The 18,781-nt window shown below is 37.3% G+C and overlaps 1 protein-coding gene and 1 pseudogene across 3 annotated transcripts in view; one reads left to right on the top strand and one right to left on the bottom strand.

The window, feature by feature from the left end:
- The first annotated feature begins 5,328 nt into the window (after positions 1-5,328).
- Positions 5,329-18,781, top strand: part of LOC114207427 (putative P2Y purinoceptor 10) — a 41,298-nt gene continuing 27,845 nt past the window's right edge. For all 3 annotated transcript variants that reach the window (XM_088028719.1, XM_088028721.1, XM_088028720.1), the window contains exons 1-2: positions 5,329-5,517; positions 5,610-5,653. The gene's annotated coding sequence lies outside the window, so the exon portion shown is untranslated. The remainder of the gene's footprint in view (positions 5,518-5,609; positions 5,654-18,781) is intronic.
- On the bottom strand, positions 16,666-18,703 carry LOC114207441 (HUWE1-associated protein modifying stress responses 1 pseudogene; annotated as a pseudogene).

The following is an 18,781-nucleotide window of genomic DNA, read 5'->3' as shown; positions in this document are numbered from 1 at the left end:
GAGCCAAAATCAAGAGTTGGGCCCTTAACCAACTGAGCTACACAGGTGCCCCCAAAGCTATTGCATTTTAATAAGACTTATTAGCTGGGTAATAATTAAATAAGCTTAACTCTAAAATAATTCCTAAAGCACAAATTAATTGCTTCATATACATATGTGATTGTTTCAGCATTCCATTAGAAACTATACCTTATTTTTAAAAATGACTTTGAAGTTTTTTAAAGATAAAAGAAAAAAAATGTAAGCCAATACTATAAATTTGAAAAACAGGTATACATGTCTTGAGAGCTCATCACAAATTGTAAGGAGTGTAAAAACAGGATCCCAATAGTTCAATTTCAACAGAAATATGTGAGAGGGCTTGAAGCAGATTAGCTTGTTCTGGTCTGGTTAAAATACCAATAAAGCTAGTTCAATTGTTTCTTTTGAATGAATGTAATATTGCAACACTACAAATTTCTTTGCCCAGTAATCTTTATTATTTAGTGGCACCCAAAAGTAATTAATATTGCTTAAAGGGGGCTAGAATGTTGCCTCTCTCACCCCACACCCAAATAGGTGAACAACACTGTAATTTCTTAAACTAGTTTTCAGGAATGAGGTTTTTTTCAGCCATTTAAATTTGTGAAAGAAGGGACAGGTTGGGTTCATATAAAGGTGGATTAGGGGAAAGCTTATACAAATTAGAGGAAAAATGATCATCCTAACAAGCCAATTTTTATGTGTCTAATGCATTTATATGGACAGATTAGCTTTTGATTATTAGGTAAACTATCCTTGAAATTTTTTCCTTTTTTCTTCCTTGCCTACTCTTGCAATTAAGTGATAGAATGTCTCTCTATGGTGTTCCTTCTGGTAGAAACAAAAATCTCAATGCGTGTTTAAGACAAAATCCTTGAGAACAGGGGTCATGGCCTTTTTATCAGTGTACCAGTGAGCACAGTGCCTTGCAAGTACTAGTTTTTAAATAAATACCTGAGTAGATAAATGATGCCTTTTTTTTCCTTTTATGATACCATCACTCAGCTCAAAATACAGTATGTGTCAACCTAGGCTCAAAATAAAATAATTGTTGATTCCCCCTTGTCCTTCAGCCCCCAAATCAATTAGACACAGAATTCAGTTGTTACTTCTTTTGTAACATCTCTCAAATCCATTTCTTCTTACTGTAACCACCAATCTGATCTGCCACAGTCCTCAGGGACACAGTGAAGTGTCTCTCCCTGTTCGTCTGAGTCTCTTTCACACACACCTTGCCAAATCTTGTTTACTTACACACAATAGGTTGTAAGAGTTCAGTAATACTTCTTAGAACATTGGTCACAATTTTCCTGTGTTGCTGATATGGAATTACTCCTCGATGATTGCTTAAGAGATTTTTATTTTATTTTATTTTATTATTTTAATTTAATTTTATTATGTTATGTTAATCACCATACATTACAGCATTAGTTTTTTTAAAATTTTTTTAAAATTTTTTATTATTATGTTAATCACCATACATTACATCATTAGTTTTTGATGTAGTGTTCCATGATCCATTGTTTGCGTATAATACCCAGTGCTCCATTCAATATGTGCCCTCTTTAATACCCATCACCAGGCTAACCCATCCCTCCACCCCCCTCCCCTCTAGAACCCTCAGTTTGTTTCTTAGAGTCCATAGTCTCTATGGTTCGTCTCCCTCTCCGATTTCCCCTCCTTCATTTTTCCCTTCCTACTATCTTCTTTTTTTTTTTTAACATGTAATGTATTATTTGTTTAGAGGTACAGGTCTGTGATTCAACAGTCTTACACAATTCACTGTGCTCACCATAGCACATACCCTCCCAATGTCTATCACCCAGCCACCCCATCCCTCCCAACCCCCACCACTCCAGCAACCCTCAGTTTGTTTCCTGAGATTAATAGTTCCTCATATCAGTGAGATCATATGATACATGTCTTTCTCTAATTGACTTATTTCGCTTAGCATAATACTTTCTAGTTTTATCCACGTCATTGCAAATGGCAAGTTTTCGGTTTTTTGATGGCTGCATAATATTCCATTGTATATATATATATATATATATATATATATATATATATATATATATCACATCTTCTTTATCCATTCATCTGTTGATGGACATCTTGGCTCTCCCCATAGTTTGGCTATTGTGGACATTGCTGCTATAAACATTGGGGTGCACATACCCCTTCAGATCACTACATTTGTAACTTTGGAGTAAATACCCAGTAGTGCAATTGCTGGGTCATAAGATATTTTTAAACAATTTTTTTTTAGAATTTTCATCATTTCCATCCCCCCCTGCTTAAACTAAATTTCTGAGTATTGAGTCTGCATTTGAACTTTTCTTCTAATTTGTTTGATTCTTGAAATGATGACTCCAAGTCTATTTACTACCAAATGCCGTAATGGCTTATCTATCTACCTGTCATCTATCATCTATCTATATCTATTCATCTCTTTATTTCTCCTATTCATTTACCCCAAAACAAAAGTTTATAATAAAAACAATTCTAAAATATGACAGTCAAAATAAATATCGAATTAGCAATAAAAGTCTGTTAATGATATGCCCACCATTTCAAGAGTTTTACGTGTCTACTAAGATCCATCCATGGAATCAAGATTAATATCTGATTTTGGGGAAGAACAGAAGATAATTTTAGTGGTTGGGACATGGAACAAGGAATTTGAAACAGTAAATTCAGCTCTGAACTAGAGTGGGGAAAAGATAAATGTGGTTGTCTACTCTGTCTCATTGTCAGGCAGCACTACTGTATGATCATCACACTATTCTTTAAAGCAGCTGATCTATCCTTCTCAGCCTTTTGGCTCAGATCAAGTGTAAAGCAGCTGATCTTCTGACTACCTCCTTTTGATGGGATAGGAATTCAGTCTATTCCTTTCCAGTAATCTATCTTCATGGTATTGAGTCTTTCCTGCTCAACTCTAATTTTCAATTGCTTATGGCCTGTTCATGACACTTCCCAACTCCAAATTCTTATTAACTCATGCTTGGATTATTACAATACTCCTAAATGGTTTCCTTGCCTTCAGACTCACTTCCTCCCTAATTTATTTGTACACAATCTTCAGAAGATTTTGAGAGATAATATATTTGATTAGGGCCATCTCTAGTCCATCTAGTTCTTTTATAAAATTATTTAAAAAGTGTCCCTTTCAGTCTAATATTGTTTTCTGGTTAAAAGACCTGTATTTTGTGAGTTAGAAAATTACACAACCTCCTCCAGGTGAATCAGCACTGTGCTTAGGAACACTGTTTGGTTTGGATTTCAGCTCCCATGCACATCTTATATAGTCACTCTTCTGCATTGCACAATTATATGCAGTGTTCCTTCTTTTTTTTACATTATTTTTCTATGCTAAACATTTATTGAGGCCCCATGGCTTATGATAAATATTATAACCATTTGATTTTTCTTCCATATAGACAGGTCCAAAATAATCTGGAAAGGAAAAGAGCCAAAAGCAAAAAAGGTCCCAGACAGCCACTTAAAATCTTGTACTCTCAAACTATAACTGCATCAAAAGTCAAAGTAACATTTTGGGGGGAATCAATGAGACCTATTCCAAAAATATCACCCACTTTTTGATTTCAAAGCTTTGCTTTTTCTGAATTTAATGACGTTTTCAGACCTAAAGCTGTTGAAGTCGAATGGCTGTGAGTGAATCCTTCTAATGGGACCAGTCAATGTCAAGGTCATGAAATCCTGAATGTTTGTCTTTGAAATCTTTCAGTCCTTCCTGAGCATCTTTCTCCATGTTTACACATTTTATTCCTTTTCAACCCATGCACAAGGTTGCCCAAACAACACATTGCCAAAATGGTGTTAATAATTTAATGTGGAGGTGGGAAGGGGGAAGGGATAATTGTGTGATGGGCATTAAGGAGGGCACTTGATGTAATGAGCACTGGGTGTTATATGCAAATAATGAATCACTAAATTCTACCCCTTAAACTAATAATACAGTATATGTTAACTAAATTGAATTTATTTATTTATTTATTTTTTATTTCTTAGAGAGAGAGAGAACCAGCAGGGAGAGCTGCAGGCAGAGGGAGAGGGAGAAGCAGGCTCCCTGCTGAGCAAGTAGCCTGATATGGGACTGGATTTCAGACCTGGGATCATGACTTGACCTGAAGGCAGACACCTAATCAACTGAGCCACCCAGGCATCCACTAAATTGAATTTAAATAAAGAATAATAAAAAAAGATACATGTGAAAAAGAAAAAAAAATCATGTGTTAAAATTAGCATTTTGAGGGGCACCTGGGTGGCTCAGTTGTTAAGTGTCTGCCTTCGGCTCAGGTCATGGTCCCAGGGTCCTGGGATCGAGCCCCACATCGGGATCCCTGCTCGTCAGGAAGCCAGCTTCTCCCTCCCACTCCTCCTGCTTGTGTTCCCTCTCGCTGTGTCTCTCTCTGTCAAATACATAAATAAAATCTTTAAAAAATTAGCATTTTGATGAGCACTGGGTGTTATATGCAACTAATGAATCATTGAACACTACATCAAAAACTAATGATGTACTTTATGTGGGCCAAATGAACATAACAGAAAAATAGCAGTTTCAATGACGTGTATAAAGAGAGCAATGCTTAATCCAAAGAATTTTAATCATCTTTATGGGAGGCATTAAGCATAATCTTTCCTTGATTTCCAAGGAAGTTCTTATCCTTACCACCCTTTAACACTTGAAACAGACAATATGCATAGCATAGCAAGGTGATCTAAATACTTCAGCATGGCTTGGAAACATTTATCTTATTTGGCCAGCCTAAAAATTATATTTGACTTACATGCATGTATGCATAAACACCAGTTGCTTTTTTTTTTATAAAAAAGAAGAAAGATGATGATAAAGACAGGTGCATAAGTAGTTGGAAGCTTATTTCATTTTTGTCATATATTATTTTTCCAAGCACCATAGCAAAGACACATGACCTTTCAGGACACTAATAGAAAAAGCCATTGCATCCATGAGATCTAATGCTGTCTGGGGGAATAGTTTCTTCTGTAAATTTAGCAAGCCTCCTAAGAGTCTTCAGTGTAGTATGAATGAATTCCCCTAAGACGTAGATGCCTTCCAAGACTGTGAAGCATGAAGTCATGGGAAGGAGGAACAAAACATAAAGATAGACAATGGGGAATCATTGTAAAAACAATATTTAATGTTTTCTGTTAAAAAAGAACATTTAAAAGACATTATAACTTATGTTTTATTTTATTTTTAAATAGCAAAGTGACATTCTAACAGTTAAGCTGAATTTTGCACTTTAAACTTTCAGAATAGACTAAGAAAACTGGTAATACGTGGCAAATTAAAATCAGATACTCTGTTCCTGGTTGAAGTGTACAAATCATGGAAATTCTGAATTTATCAAAGCCAAAATTTCAATTTTCTTTTCCTACAATATCCTCGGAGGGGAATGCTTTCCAAAACAATTGAGTGATGCTGACAAAGAGTTCTACCTCCCATTAGAGGTAAAATCTTTTGTTTTGTTTTGTTTTCATTTTTTTGGGGGGGTTTTGTTTTTCCTGTTTTACTGAATAAACTATGTTACTTCCTCTTGTAGCTATACATGCCTGCAGTTCTCTACAGGATATCTGGGTAGAAAGGGTAAGGTTCTTGGCTTTCTCTTAATACATTAAAAATTAGAACTTAAAAATCTCTGTGAATTGAAAATGACAATGAAAATTTCTGCTGCTTCCATCAAAATGTAATTCTGAATCTGCTAATATTTTACCTTTTGAGGGATGTATTGTTATGAAGTATGGAGATTCTCAGTAAGGAGATTATTTAGTGAGGTAATATCTATTTATAAGTTTAAGTGGTTAAAATGTTCACTGAAACTGCTGCATGTTTTGTGTAAGGAAATGTGGCTGTCTGAGGGAAAGCTCCTTTCTCTATAAGTTAATATGCTACTGATATAAACCAGGAGTCCAGACTTAAATACTGATCTTAACAAATATATGTTAAAATTAGGATAGTGGTTGATTAAACACAATTCTGTTAGTATGAGCAGTGTGTGTGTGTGTGGGGGGGACTTAAAATTTTAAATCCAGGGTTTTGCCAACCAAATTATGTGGCATTCGAGTGATAAATACATTTACATGCCTAAATCTTTTCATAAGATGAAACTTGATGTGTTTCTTTTGATTGGGACATTTCTCATACATTCATTTTGTGGTGAGACATAAAAGCTTCAAATAGTACAAAAAGATTTTCATCAAGCCCTAGAAGCTAGTACAGCTGTTAAATCTCAGAGGGGCTGATTCTCAATTTATGATGAACATTTCTTTGGATGTATTTTTAACTTGAGAACATGGGAAATATTTTAGGAAGGGGTTCTAAGTAGGGTGCAGTCTTTGTTAGAAGGAATTCATTCCATTTTCCTTATTTGAAATAATAAAATAGCTGTTGCCCTTTAAAAAATCTGCTAATTTTACACATGGAGTTTAATTCTTAAGTATGTGAGATTATTCAGAATATGTAAAATTATGTACATCCTGGAGAAGTTGGTACAAGTCATCTAATATATCAGTAAGATCTAGTCATATTGATATCTTCTCATGACATGAGCAAAGTAGTATATTTTGTATATACTGAATTCCCCCAGATTAAAAAGTTAGAGACACTAAATTCCCTTTAAGTAAAAGATGACTCAATAAATATTTTTACTATAAAATATCAGGATAAAGACTTTATTGTACTACTAGTTTATTTTCCAGAAACAACACATAATTAACAGCTGTGGACTACATGAACATGACTCACAGGATGGCACTATCTGCATATTATGGTTGCCAAGTGGCATCATAATGTATATTGAAAGCGACTGTGCTTAATCACTCTGACCACAAGTATAGATGGATTTTTTCCTCCACCCAAGCAGTTTCAAAGTGGCTGAGATGGGACAGCATATGAAACACAAGCAGCCTAGGCAGCTGTAGGGATTTAGGAACCTTTAAAAGAGCTGAAAGTCCAAGCAATGCCCCTTGGACTGATCTTCCCCAGAAATTGTGTTTTGGCAGGACTATAAAGAAAACTTCCTCAGTAGACCTAAAAATTCTGGATTGAGTTTTTTCTTCCCAATCTTCCCCCAGCTACCAAGAAAGTTTACTAGGAGGATGTTGGTTATTTAACCAGCTTCTAAAGTTGGGTGAGAGGAGGGAGGACATTAATCATCTCTGTATCCCTAATGGCAAAGTTCAGCCTAAATCTGGTGCTGAGTGAGGACTAGGTATTTACTAAATGTAGAGCCCTAGGGGGAGGGAGGGTTTGCTTGTTAAATGGTTCTGTGCTGAGGTCTTGCTTTCTGCAGCTGGAAATGTGTGTGTCCACGAATACTGAGAAATTCTTCACTAAAGCTTGAGACGGTTTTCCACTTGGTCAAAATTATTGTTCAAGATAGGAAAATAATGCATCTCTATAATTTTGAGGAGTATTAAATGATAGCATACTACTAGAATTAGACTTACTAATTGACAATAGCTTAAGCATATTATTTTGAGACTGGGAGAAGTCACCCCTAACCTGATGTGTCTCCTAGCCCTACCTGTGTGTCTGCGTCCAACTAGAAATTCCACTATTGATAATTTATTACCAGAGATTACTTGCTGCCTCTCTAATGCCTACTTCTTGAAATATAAATGCTTATGGGATAGGTAAAAAGCTAAGCTAATGTTAATTTGGAAAATGAATTTATGGGCTTCATTTATCAGTCAACTACTAGATTTTCTCAAAAAAGGAAGGTTGGTACTCCAGAAGGTATTAAGGAATTGGAAAGACTTCACTGGGTAGAAACAAACCCACAATTATATGGTCAATTAATCTTTGAAAAAAGAGCAAAGAATATGCAGTAGGAAAAAGATAGTTTCTTCAACAAATGGTGTTGGGAAAGCTGCACAGCCACCTACAAAAGAATGAAATTGAATGACTTTCTTACACAATACACAAAAATAAATTCACTGCATCTGTATCTTTGGGGTAAATACCTAGTAGTGCAATTGCTGGGTCATAGAGTAGCTCTATTTTTAACATCTTGGATATCAGCCCTTTTGGTAATGTTATTTGCAAATATCTCTCCCATTCCGTGGGTTGCCTCTTAGTTTTGTTTAATGTTTCCTTTGCTGTCCAGAAGCTTTTTATCTTGATGAAGTCCCAAAAGTTCATTTTTGCTTTTGTTTCCCTTGCCTTTGGAGATGTGTTTTGAAAGAACTTACTGTGACCAATGTCAAAGAGGTTACTGCCTATGTTCTTTTCTAGGATTTTGATGGATTCCTTTCTTTTATCCACTTAGAGTTTATCATTGTGTATGGTATAAGGGAATGGTCCAGTTTCGTTCTTGTATATGTAGCTGTCCAATTTTCCCAGCACCACTTATTAAAGAGACTGTCTTTTTGCCATTGGATATTTTTTCCTTAATCCAAAGATTAGTAGACCATAAAGCTGAGGGTCCATTTCTGGAATCTCTATTCTGTTCCATTGGTCTATGTGTCTGTTTTTGTGCCAGTACCATGCTGTCTTGGTGATCATAGCTTTGTAATATAGCTTGAAGTCAGGCAATGTGATGCCCCAGCTTTGATTTTCTTTTTCAACATTCCCTTGGCGATTCAGGGTCTTTTCTGGTTCCATACAAATTTTACGATTGTTGGTTCCAGCCCCTTGAAAAATGCCAATGGTATTTTAATAGGGATGGCATTGAAAGTGTAAATTGCACTGGACAGGATAGACATTTTAAAACTATTTATTCTTCCAATCCATGAATATGGAATATTTTTCCACCTTTTTGTGTCTTCCTCAATTTCTTTCATAAGTGTTCTGTAGTTTCTAGAGTAGAGATCCTTTACCTCTTTCATTATGTTTATTCCTATGTATCTTATGGTTTTGTTGCTATTGTAAATTGAATCAATTCCTTAATTTCTCTTTCTACAGTTACATTATTAGTGTATAGGAGAGCAACTGATTTCTGTGCATTCATTTTGTATCCTGCCACATTTGCTGAATTGCTGTATGAGTTCTAGTAATTTGGGGATGGAGTCTTTTGGGTTTTCCACATAAAGTATCATGTCATCTGTGAAGAGGGAGAGTTTGACTTCTTTACCAATTTGGATGAGTTTTATTTCTTTTTGTTGTCTGATTGCTGAGGCTAGGACTTCTAGCACTATGTTGAACAATAGTGGTGAGAGAGGGCATCCCTGTCGTGTTCCTGACCAGAGTTTTTCCCCATTGATAATGATATTCGATGTGGGCTTTTCATAGATGGTTTTTATGATATTGAGGAATGTTCCCTCTATCCATATACTCTGAAGAGTTTTAATCAGGAATGGATGTTGTATTTTGTCAAATGTTTTTTCCACATCAATTGAGAGGATCATATGGTTCTTGTCTTTTCTTTTATTGTTGTGCTCTATCATATTGATTGATTTGTGAATGTTGAACCACTCTTGCATTCCAGGAATAAAACCCACTTGATCATGGTGAATAATCCTTTTAATGTACTGTTGGATCCTATTGGCCAGGATCTTGTTGAGTATTTTGGCATCCATGTTCATCTGGGATATTGGTCTGTAATTCTCCTTTTTGATGGGATCTTTGCCTGGTTTTGGGATCAGAGTAATACTGACCTCATAGAAGGAGTTTGGAGGTTTTCCTTCTGTTTCTATTTTTTTGGAACAGCTTCAGTAGAATAGATATTTCTTCTTTAAATGTTTGGTAGAAGTCTCCTGGGAAGCCATCTGGCCCTGGACTTTTGTTTTTTGGAAGGATTTTGATTACTGCTTCAATTTCGTTACTGGTTATTGGTCTATTCAGATTGTCTATTTCTTCCTGTTTCAGTCTTGGTAGTTTGTAAGTTTCCAGGAAGGCATCCATTTCTTCCAGGTTGCTTAATTTGTTGGCACATAGCTGCTGGTAATAATATCTAATAATTGTTTCTATTTCCTTGGTGTTACTCTTGATCTCTCCCCTTTCGTTCATGATTTTATTATTTTGGTTCCTCTCTCTTTTCTTTTGGATAAGTTTGGCCAGTGGTTTATTGATCTTATTAATTCTTTCAAAGAACGAGCTTCTAGTTTCATTGATCTGTTCTACTGTTTTTCTGTTTTCTATTTCATTGGTTTCTGCTCTAATCTTTATGATTTCTTTTCTCCTGCTTGGTTTAGGTTTTATTTGCTCTTCTTTCTCCATCTCCTTTAGGTATAAGGTTAGCTTGTGCATTTGGGATTTTTCTAGTTTTCTGAGAGAGGCTTGGATGGGTATGTATTTCCCTCTTAGGACCGCCTTTGCAGTATACCATATGTTTTGGACCAAAGTGTTTCAATTCTTATTAGATTCTATGAATTGTTTAAGTTCTTTAATTTCCTGGTTGACCCAATCATTCTTTAGCAAGATGCTCTTTAACTTCCAAGTGTTTGAATTCCTTCCAAATTATTTCTTGTGATTGAGTCCCAGTTTCAAGACACTGTGGTCTGATAACATGTAGGGAATAATCTCAATCTTTTGGTACTGGCTGAGACCTGAATTTTGACCCAGTATGTGGTCTATTCTGGAGAAAGTTCCGTGTGCATTCGAGAAGAATGAGTATTCTGTTGTTTTAGGGTTTAATGTTCTGTATATATCTATGAAGTCCATCTGGTCCAATGTGTCATTCAAAGCTCGTGTTTCTTTGTTGATTTTCTGTTTAGATGATCTGTCCAGGGGCATATGGGTGGCTCAGTCATTAACTGTCTGCCTGAGGCACAGGTCATGATCCCAGCGTCCTGGGATTGAGCCCTGCATTGGGCTCCCGGCTTAGCGGGAAGCTTGCTTCTCCCTCTCCCACTCTTCCGGCTTGTGTTCCCACTCTCACTCTCTCTCTCTCTCTGTCAAATAAATAAATGCAATCTTAAAAAAAAATGATGATCTGTCCAATGCTGAGAGTGGAGTGTTAAAATCTCCTACTATTGTATCATTGTTGATTTGATTTTTTATTTTAGGTAATAGTTGGCTTATGTAGTTGGCTGCTCCTATTTTGGGGGCATTGATATTTACAATTGTTAGGTTTTCTTGTTGGATAGACCCTTTAAGAATGATATAGTATCCCTCTGGATCTCTTATTGCAGTCTTTGGTTTAAATTCTAATTTGTCTGATATAAGAATTGCTACCCCAGCTTTCTTTTGAGGTCTGTTGGCATGATAAATTGTTCTCCATCCCCTCACTTTCAGTCTGGAGGTGTCTTTAGGTTCAAAATGAGACTCTTGTAGACAACATATGGATGGGTCCAGTCCTTTTATCCAATCTTTTATCCCTTTGTCGTTTCATGGAAACATTTAGGTCATTCATGTTGAGAGTTACTACTGAAAGATATCTATTCATTGCCATCCTATTGTCAGTTTCTATGGATTGTCTCTGTAAATTCCTGGTCTATATTACTCTTGGGATCTTTCTTCTTTTATAGAATCCCCCTTAGTATTTCTTGCATGGCTGGCTTGGTGGTCACATATTCTTTCAGTTTCTGCCTGTCCTTGAAGCTCTTTATCTCACCATCTGATCTGAATGACAACCTTGCTGGATAAAGTATTCTTGGCTGTATGTTCTTATTTAGTACCCTTAATATGTCTTGCCAGCCCTTTCTGGCTTGCCAGGTCTTTGTGGATAGGTCTGACATTATTCTGATGTTCCTCCCTCTGTCCATAAGAAATCTCTTCCCCCTAGCTGCTCTCAGGATGTCTTCCTTGGTTCTAAGATTTGCAAGTTTTACTATTACATGCTGGGGCATTGGTCTATTCTCCTTGATCTTGGGAGGGGTCCTCTCTGCCTCTAGGACACAAATGTTTGTTTCATTCTCCAGATTAAAGAAGTTCTCAACTATAATTTGCTCAAATATACCTTCTAGTCCTTTTTCTCTCCACCCCCTCAGGGATCTCAATAGTTCTAACAATAAAACATTTCATGGCATCGTTAATCTCTCTAAGTCTGTTCTCATGGATTTTATGCTGTTTGTCCCAGGCCTCCTCCTGTTCTTTCCTTTCTCTCAGTTTATCTTCTAGATCACTAATTTGTTCTTCTGCCTCATTTACCCTACTGTTAAGAGTGTCCAGTTTAGACTGCATCTCATTCATAGCATTTTAAGTTTGGCCTGATTAGCTCTCATTTCTGCCCTTAGGGACTCTATATTGCCACTAATGGTTTTCTTGAGCCTAGCTATTGATTTCATAATTGCTACCCTGAAGTCTATTTCTGATATTTTGCTTATATCCATATCCATTAGGTCTGTGGGAGAGGCTATTGTCTCTGGTTCTTTTCTTTGTTGGGAGTTTCCTCATCCTAGTCATTCTGTTGAGGGGTGCTTGAGGGGATATAGAGTCCAAAATATCAACCATAATCCAGGCAAGATGCACTCTGAGAAAATCCGGAGTGGTCGGAAGCCACCACCAAAAAAACACAGCCAAAATGAAACCCAAGAATAAAATTTATAAAATTAAAAAAATTAAAAAATAAATTAAAGATTAAAGAATAAAAAAAGGTGGGGTGGGGGAGGGGGTTATAATCTCTCAATGTGGGCAAGGTAGGGTGTTTCAGTTATTCTTGGGTGTGTTTTGTTCTCTTTGTTAAAGGACACTACTTCCCAGAGTTACAGGGAAAATAAAACTGGTATATATAAAGGTAATATTAAATAGGGAAACAAGGACTACATTGAAGCTTATATCTATATAAAAAATATATAGAGAGAAATGTGAAAAAGTAAAAGTTAAAAAGCTACTAGGAGAGGTTATATTAAACATCTAGTTGAAATGAGAAATAGGTAAAAAGAAAAAACAGAGAAGAAACATGAAAAAGAATAAAAAGAAAAAAAAAGTTGTACCTGAGAAATACACAAGCCATGAGGCAATACCTAGAGCTCAATATACTATTTTCCCCTGGTGTTGGGATTTTACAGTTTTATGGGGACACTAGGGTTGTCATCCTCTTGTTCTTCCAGCTTTTCTTCTGGGGGAGGGGCCTGCTGCGTGGTTTTTCAAGCCACCCTGCCTGGGCGGAGTTGCCCTGCCCCCATCAGGGGGCTGGGATCCTTGGAAACTGGTCTTTTGGGTTTTTGTTCTCTGACAGCTTTTTGCGCCTTTTCGGAGGGTCAGAGCAAAGGAAAATGTCCACACCTGGACCTCTGCCCCAGGGCAGAGAAATCACAGTCTGCTCTTCTCTGAACCATCCAGAACACACAGTCTTGCTTTCTGTAAGCACTGCTGAAAACCGCAGCCTCCCATGGGAGGTGCACACCCCCAACAAGCCTCTCATCTGTTGACTCTGGCCCTGCTTGTCTCTGTTCTTTGTGCTTCCAAAAACCCTGAGCAGTCCCAGGTCTGTGTGTGCGGTGGCAGAGATGGGGATGGCTGGCCTCAGGCCCATGTGTGCACACATACCGTCTCAGCTCCTGGATCCTGTTTGAGGACTGTTATCAGGCCCTTCTCATCCCACCACTATTGCTCTGCAAGTTATCACTGGGAAGCTTTTGCACTTGGGTGTTACATCACTTTCCAGGGGCCAGCTTATAGTGGCTCCCTCCCTCTTCTGTTTATCTTCCCATATCTGCCCACAGAATCACAACTCTGCTCTTCATACTTTGTAACAGCTGATTTTCTGCTTGTAGAGATCCATATATATATTGTTACATCTCAGGCTGATTTTGTGGGTGTTCAGAATGGTTTGGTAGGTATCCAGCTAAATTCAGGGGACTGGTTGAAACAGAGTCCCCTACTCCTCTGCCATCTTGCCCCCCCAAAAAATCTCTTTTTAGCAATTTTTATTGAAGAACACTACTATCAATCAGTGATTTCTATTAGTTTTTTTTTAAAGATTTTATTTATTTATTTGACAGAGACACAGCGAGAGAGGGAACACAAGCAAGGGGAGAGGGAGAAGCAGGCTTCCTGCGGAGCAGGGAGCCTGATGCGGGGCTTGATCCCAGGACCCTGGGATCATGACCCGAGCTGAAGGCAGACGCTTAACCGACTGAGCCACCCAGGCCCCTCTCTATTAATTATTTTTATTTGAGATTGTCTTAATTTTTCCTTCATTTTGAACGATAGTTTTTCTGGATATATTAATATTTAGGTTAATCTTTTTTCATTCATTTTTTAAAGTTTTTCAAAAGTTTATGGAGCCAATAAGGCATATAAACTGTGTGCTGGCAGACATTAAGACCTACTTTTTCTTACTGAAGAAAATGGAACATGTTTTATTAAAATTTGACAATCGAGAGTAAAGGGTACTGAAATTAAAACACCAACTAAAACAAAAACAACCAAAAATTAAAAAAAAATGTTATTCACCTTGGAAGGAAGAATAGAACCAAGGCATAAAGGGGAGGTTAAATAAGGGTTCCTCAATCTCAAAATCCTTTAGGACAAGAAGTTCTGGCCATTTGTGAGCAATGGTTTACACAACCAATCCCAATTCAAGAATCTAAATTTACAGCAATATAAAAACAAAAATAATTCCAAATTCATTTCTGGGCATATTGCAAAGGGAAGCTTGAAAGTATTCATAATACACAGGCTTGTCTGTTTCAGGGAAAATGACATATTGCTGTAATTCTTCCTGCTATTATATTCAAAGAAAAAATGATACACTTTTGCAAATATTTAGAAATACCTCATTTTCATTCTTATTTTTAGTATGGGATTGACTTTTTAAAATAAGGGCTATATCTATAATGAATACAGAACTTCAGCTCACACCTTTCTAATATTCCATTCACCTCCAACCCAGTCAATGAATATTATGGTTATCTTAGCAAAGTTTCTTCACAGAAAGATATTTACTAAATGGCTGATGTAACTGCAAACTTTAACAAAGTGCTGTGAATAACTGTTGGAAAATTCTTATACTGATTTGCAATGGTCTTTTAAGGTTAAAAATATGTTGGCTATTTGAACATAATACTACAAGTTTGCAAGGAAACATTTTCACTGTCCTACTTGATATGTAATATAGTAATATGACAGAATAAATTATAGTACCTGGCAGGCTGACATCAATTCTTCGTCTAAAACAGATTATCATTCAGTTCAAGATATTAAAAATGAGGATGAAACATGCTTTAAAACATTGTAGCTATAAGAGGTCTTATATGTACTCAAAAGAGGAATGTACTCAGAACCTTTATTTAGGGCTACCTAACATCTAGAGAACATCCATGTGACTCCATATTTTCCAGAATGAAATTCCGAACTGCACTTGTTAGAAGAGGGACTGAAGAGTCAGGTTTTTCTACTTAAGTTGTGACCACATTGTTAGCAGATAAAAGACCTTTATCTTCCACCATTCCAATTGAAACTGCACAAAGTAGGCATTCATGAAAAATGTAGAACAGGACATGAAAGATTAGAATATCTACCCTCCCCCACCATCCATCTCCATCTTGCTAATACTGAACCAAAAAGGAACCCCATTCTCAAAGTTCATGACCTCTTTACTTTAGGTCACCCTTGAATGGAGTCTACATAATTACATTTACCATAAGAATACTATCCTTTTTGAGGAGTAGTCCTTGTCTTAAAACTGAGTATTTTAAGCCTACAGGGTTAATCTGGGGGCAATTTAATAATATTGTTACTTCTAGAGCACTAACACACACGAAGTGAATCCAATAAAGATCTGTGTATGGATTAAATACATTGCATGTCCATCATAGAACCCTTTTACATCACATAATCACCAGAACTAGAAACTGCTTGGAAAACTAAAAACAGGGCACAGCCCAATCATTAGAAATTACACACTGTGACTATATAGAAACCAGGTGCATGGTACAGTGCTGCTGCAAAAAATGGAAGCCTGTAGATTTGACAGGAAGCCAAATCATGGGTTTGAGATAATTTTAGGAAACTGGCAATACTGTTGAAGCAAAATGATCAACACAGCAGGAAATGGACCAAAAAAAAAAAAAAAAGCATTCTATAATCAAGTAAACATCTGATATTTCCTTTCCCTTTGAGAATAAATATAAGTAAGGTCACTTTTAGCCTTGGAACAGATATATGTTTCCCTGTGATGATCTTACTAATGACTACATGATATCTGATATCCTCTGCTAGGATTATAGTTTTAAGAAAGCCATAGTTACAAGAATCATCTACTGTAAATACCTAGAACTTCCTTTTATGGCAACCACTATAGAATTCACTTGTTTTAAACAGTTAATAAGGGAAGATGGCTCATGTTTCCTTTGTAATAATAGTATATGTTGGGGATCAAGTGGCTTTCAAGCAGCATGGTGGGTGTGAAAATGTCCGCAGTTTAGATCATTATGTTGTGTTTATGGATTGGCAACTCTGTAATCAAATGGCCACACTGGGCTAAGGTACACCTTCCGTTCCACCATTGTCCAAGTGGAGTGCATTTTTTTCTTTTTCTTTTTTTTTAAAGATTTTATTTTTATTTATTCGAGAGAGAGAGAGAGACTGAAAGATAGAGAGCATGAGAGGGAAGAGGGTCAGAGGGAGAAGTAGACACCCTGCTGAGCAGGGAGCCCGATGTGGGACTCGATCCCGGGACTCCAGGATCATGACCTGAGCCGAAGGCAGTCGCTTAACCAACTGAGCCACCCAGGCGCCCTGGAGTGCATTTTTTTCTGATATGAAAGTGTTCACATTGACACATGGAGCCCATTTATCCTTCAACTAGCATTCCATCTATTGCTTATATGTGTAGGAGAGCTTGGGATACTCAAATGCATGCTTATACTATCCATTGTACCACTAAGACCATGCAGAGCTATGTTTTCCCAGAAGGGTTGCAAATTAGTCTCTATAGATGAGCTGATTTACATTGAAGTAGCTCAGTTAGGGGACACTACAGTCAGTCTTGGGGAGCTCTAGAGTTTTGTGGTGAAGGAACTTTTCCACACAGGAAGCTGATCAAATCTTCTCTATGAATAGTTCTTCAGTGCTCTTTAACCCAAACCAACACGTACTTATTGCATTGCTGATAACCAATTTGAATTCCGATATCAAAACTTCACTGATGGGTATCCATGCTTTCTTTCTTTGTAGAGGTTGGTGATGATGGTGGCTGCATTTTGGAAAGAGACCCAGAGAAAAAGTCCTGGCTTCTGACACACTCAGTCAGGATAAGTAGGGGGAGGGAGAAACTCAAAAGACAGAGAAAGAGAGAGTCAGAGAGACATAGAGATGTTATATGGGTGTCAATCACTCCAGAAGGCCACATTAGGTCTCACCATTTTGTTGCAGGGTTTCAGGTTCCCACACTCAGTGTAAGGATGGCAGGAAGGGGGTCAGGTTGAGGCGAAGGGGAACCTGGGGGCCCAGAAACACAGCCCAGCATAGGCTAGGTGAAGGGAGATGCCTCCTCCCAGTCCCTGCTCCAAAGCTGGCTCAGGGCAAAATGAGACTGCCCCATAGCGTTCCTTCCCCATTTTGTGACTGGTCTCTTTCTTTATTCTTTCTTTTTAAAACTTTATTTATTTATTTGTTTTTGAGAGGCAGGGAGGGGCAGAAGGAGAGGAAGAGAGAGAATCTCAAGCAGGCTCTGTAATGAGCTAAGAGCCCGATGCAGGGCTCAGTCTCAGGACCTTGAGATAATGATCTGAGCCAAAATCATGAGTCTTGTGCTTAACGACCTGAGCCACAGAGGTGCCCCTCTTTTTATATTCTTGATGTTAATTTTTTTTTCTTATTATTTCCTTTGGGCTTGAAGAATTTTCTTTAGCAATTATCTTAGAGCATGTCAACTTTGTTTCCATAACCTGAGTATTCCCAAAGGATATTTTTTTGGCCTCCATGGTTTTAAATTAGAAATCTGTCATTTGGATCATTGTTTTTCTATGAATAATGTATTGCTTTTATCTATTTTCTTCTTTTATGAGATTTTTAGTCTTTAGAGGTCTGAAGATTAATTATGATGTGTCTATATGTACATTTATTTGCATTTATCCCATTTAGGATAAACTCAATTCTTGAATTCATAGCTTTATACCTTGCACAAAATTTGGGAAATTTTCAGCCATTTAAAAAATGTATTGTTATGTTAATTGCCATACATTACATCATTAGTTTTTGATGTAGTGTTCCATGAATCATTGCTTGTGCATAACACCCAGTGTTCCATGCCGAACTTGCCTTGTTTAATCCCCAGACCAGGCTAACCCATCCTCCCACCCCCTCTCCTCTAGAACCCTCAGTTTGTTTTTCAGAGTCCATCGTCTCTCATGGTTCGTTTCCCTCTCCGATTTCCCCCCTTCATTTTTCCCCTCCAGCTATCTTCTTTTTTTTTCACATATATTGCATTATTTGTTTCAGAGGTACAGATTTGTGATTCAACAGTCTTGCACAATTCACAGTGCTCACCATAGCACATACCCTCCCCAATGTCTATCACCCAGCCACCCCATCCCTCTCATCCCCACCACTACAGCAACCCTCAGTTTGTTTCCTGAGATTAAGAATTCCTCATATCAGTGAGGTCATATGATACATGTCTTTCTCTGATTGACTTATTTCGCTCAGCATAACACCCTCCAGTTCCATCCACCATGCAAATGGCAAGATCTCATTCCTTTTGATGGCTGCATAATATTCCATGGTATATATATACCTCCTCTTCTTTATCCATTCATCTGTCAATGGACATCTTGGCTCTTTCCACAGTTTGGCTATTGTGGACATTGCTGCTATAGACATTGGGGTGCACATAAGCCTTTGGATCCCTACATTTGTATCTTTGGGGTAAATACCCAGTAGTAC

The sequence above is a fragment of the Eumetopias jubatus genome, unplaced genomic scaffold, assembly GCF_037043125.1.
Source record: "Eumetopias jubatus isolate StellerSeaLion01/CBP00866 unplaced genomic scaffold, mEumJub1_p1.0 scaffold_11, whole genome shotgun sequence".
Lineage (NCBI taxonomy): Eukaryota > Metazoa > Chordata > Mammalia > Carnivora > Otariidae > Eumetopias > Eumetopias jubatus.
This window is presented reverse-complemented; position numbering and strand designations above follow the sequence as displayed.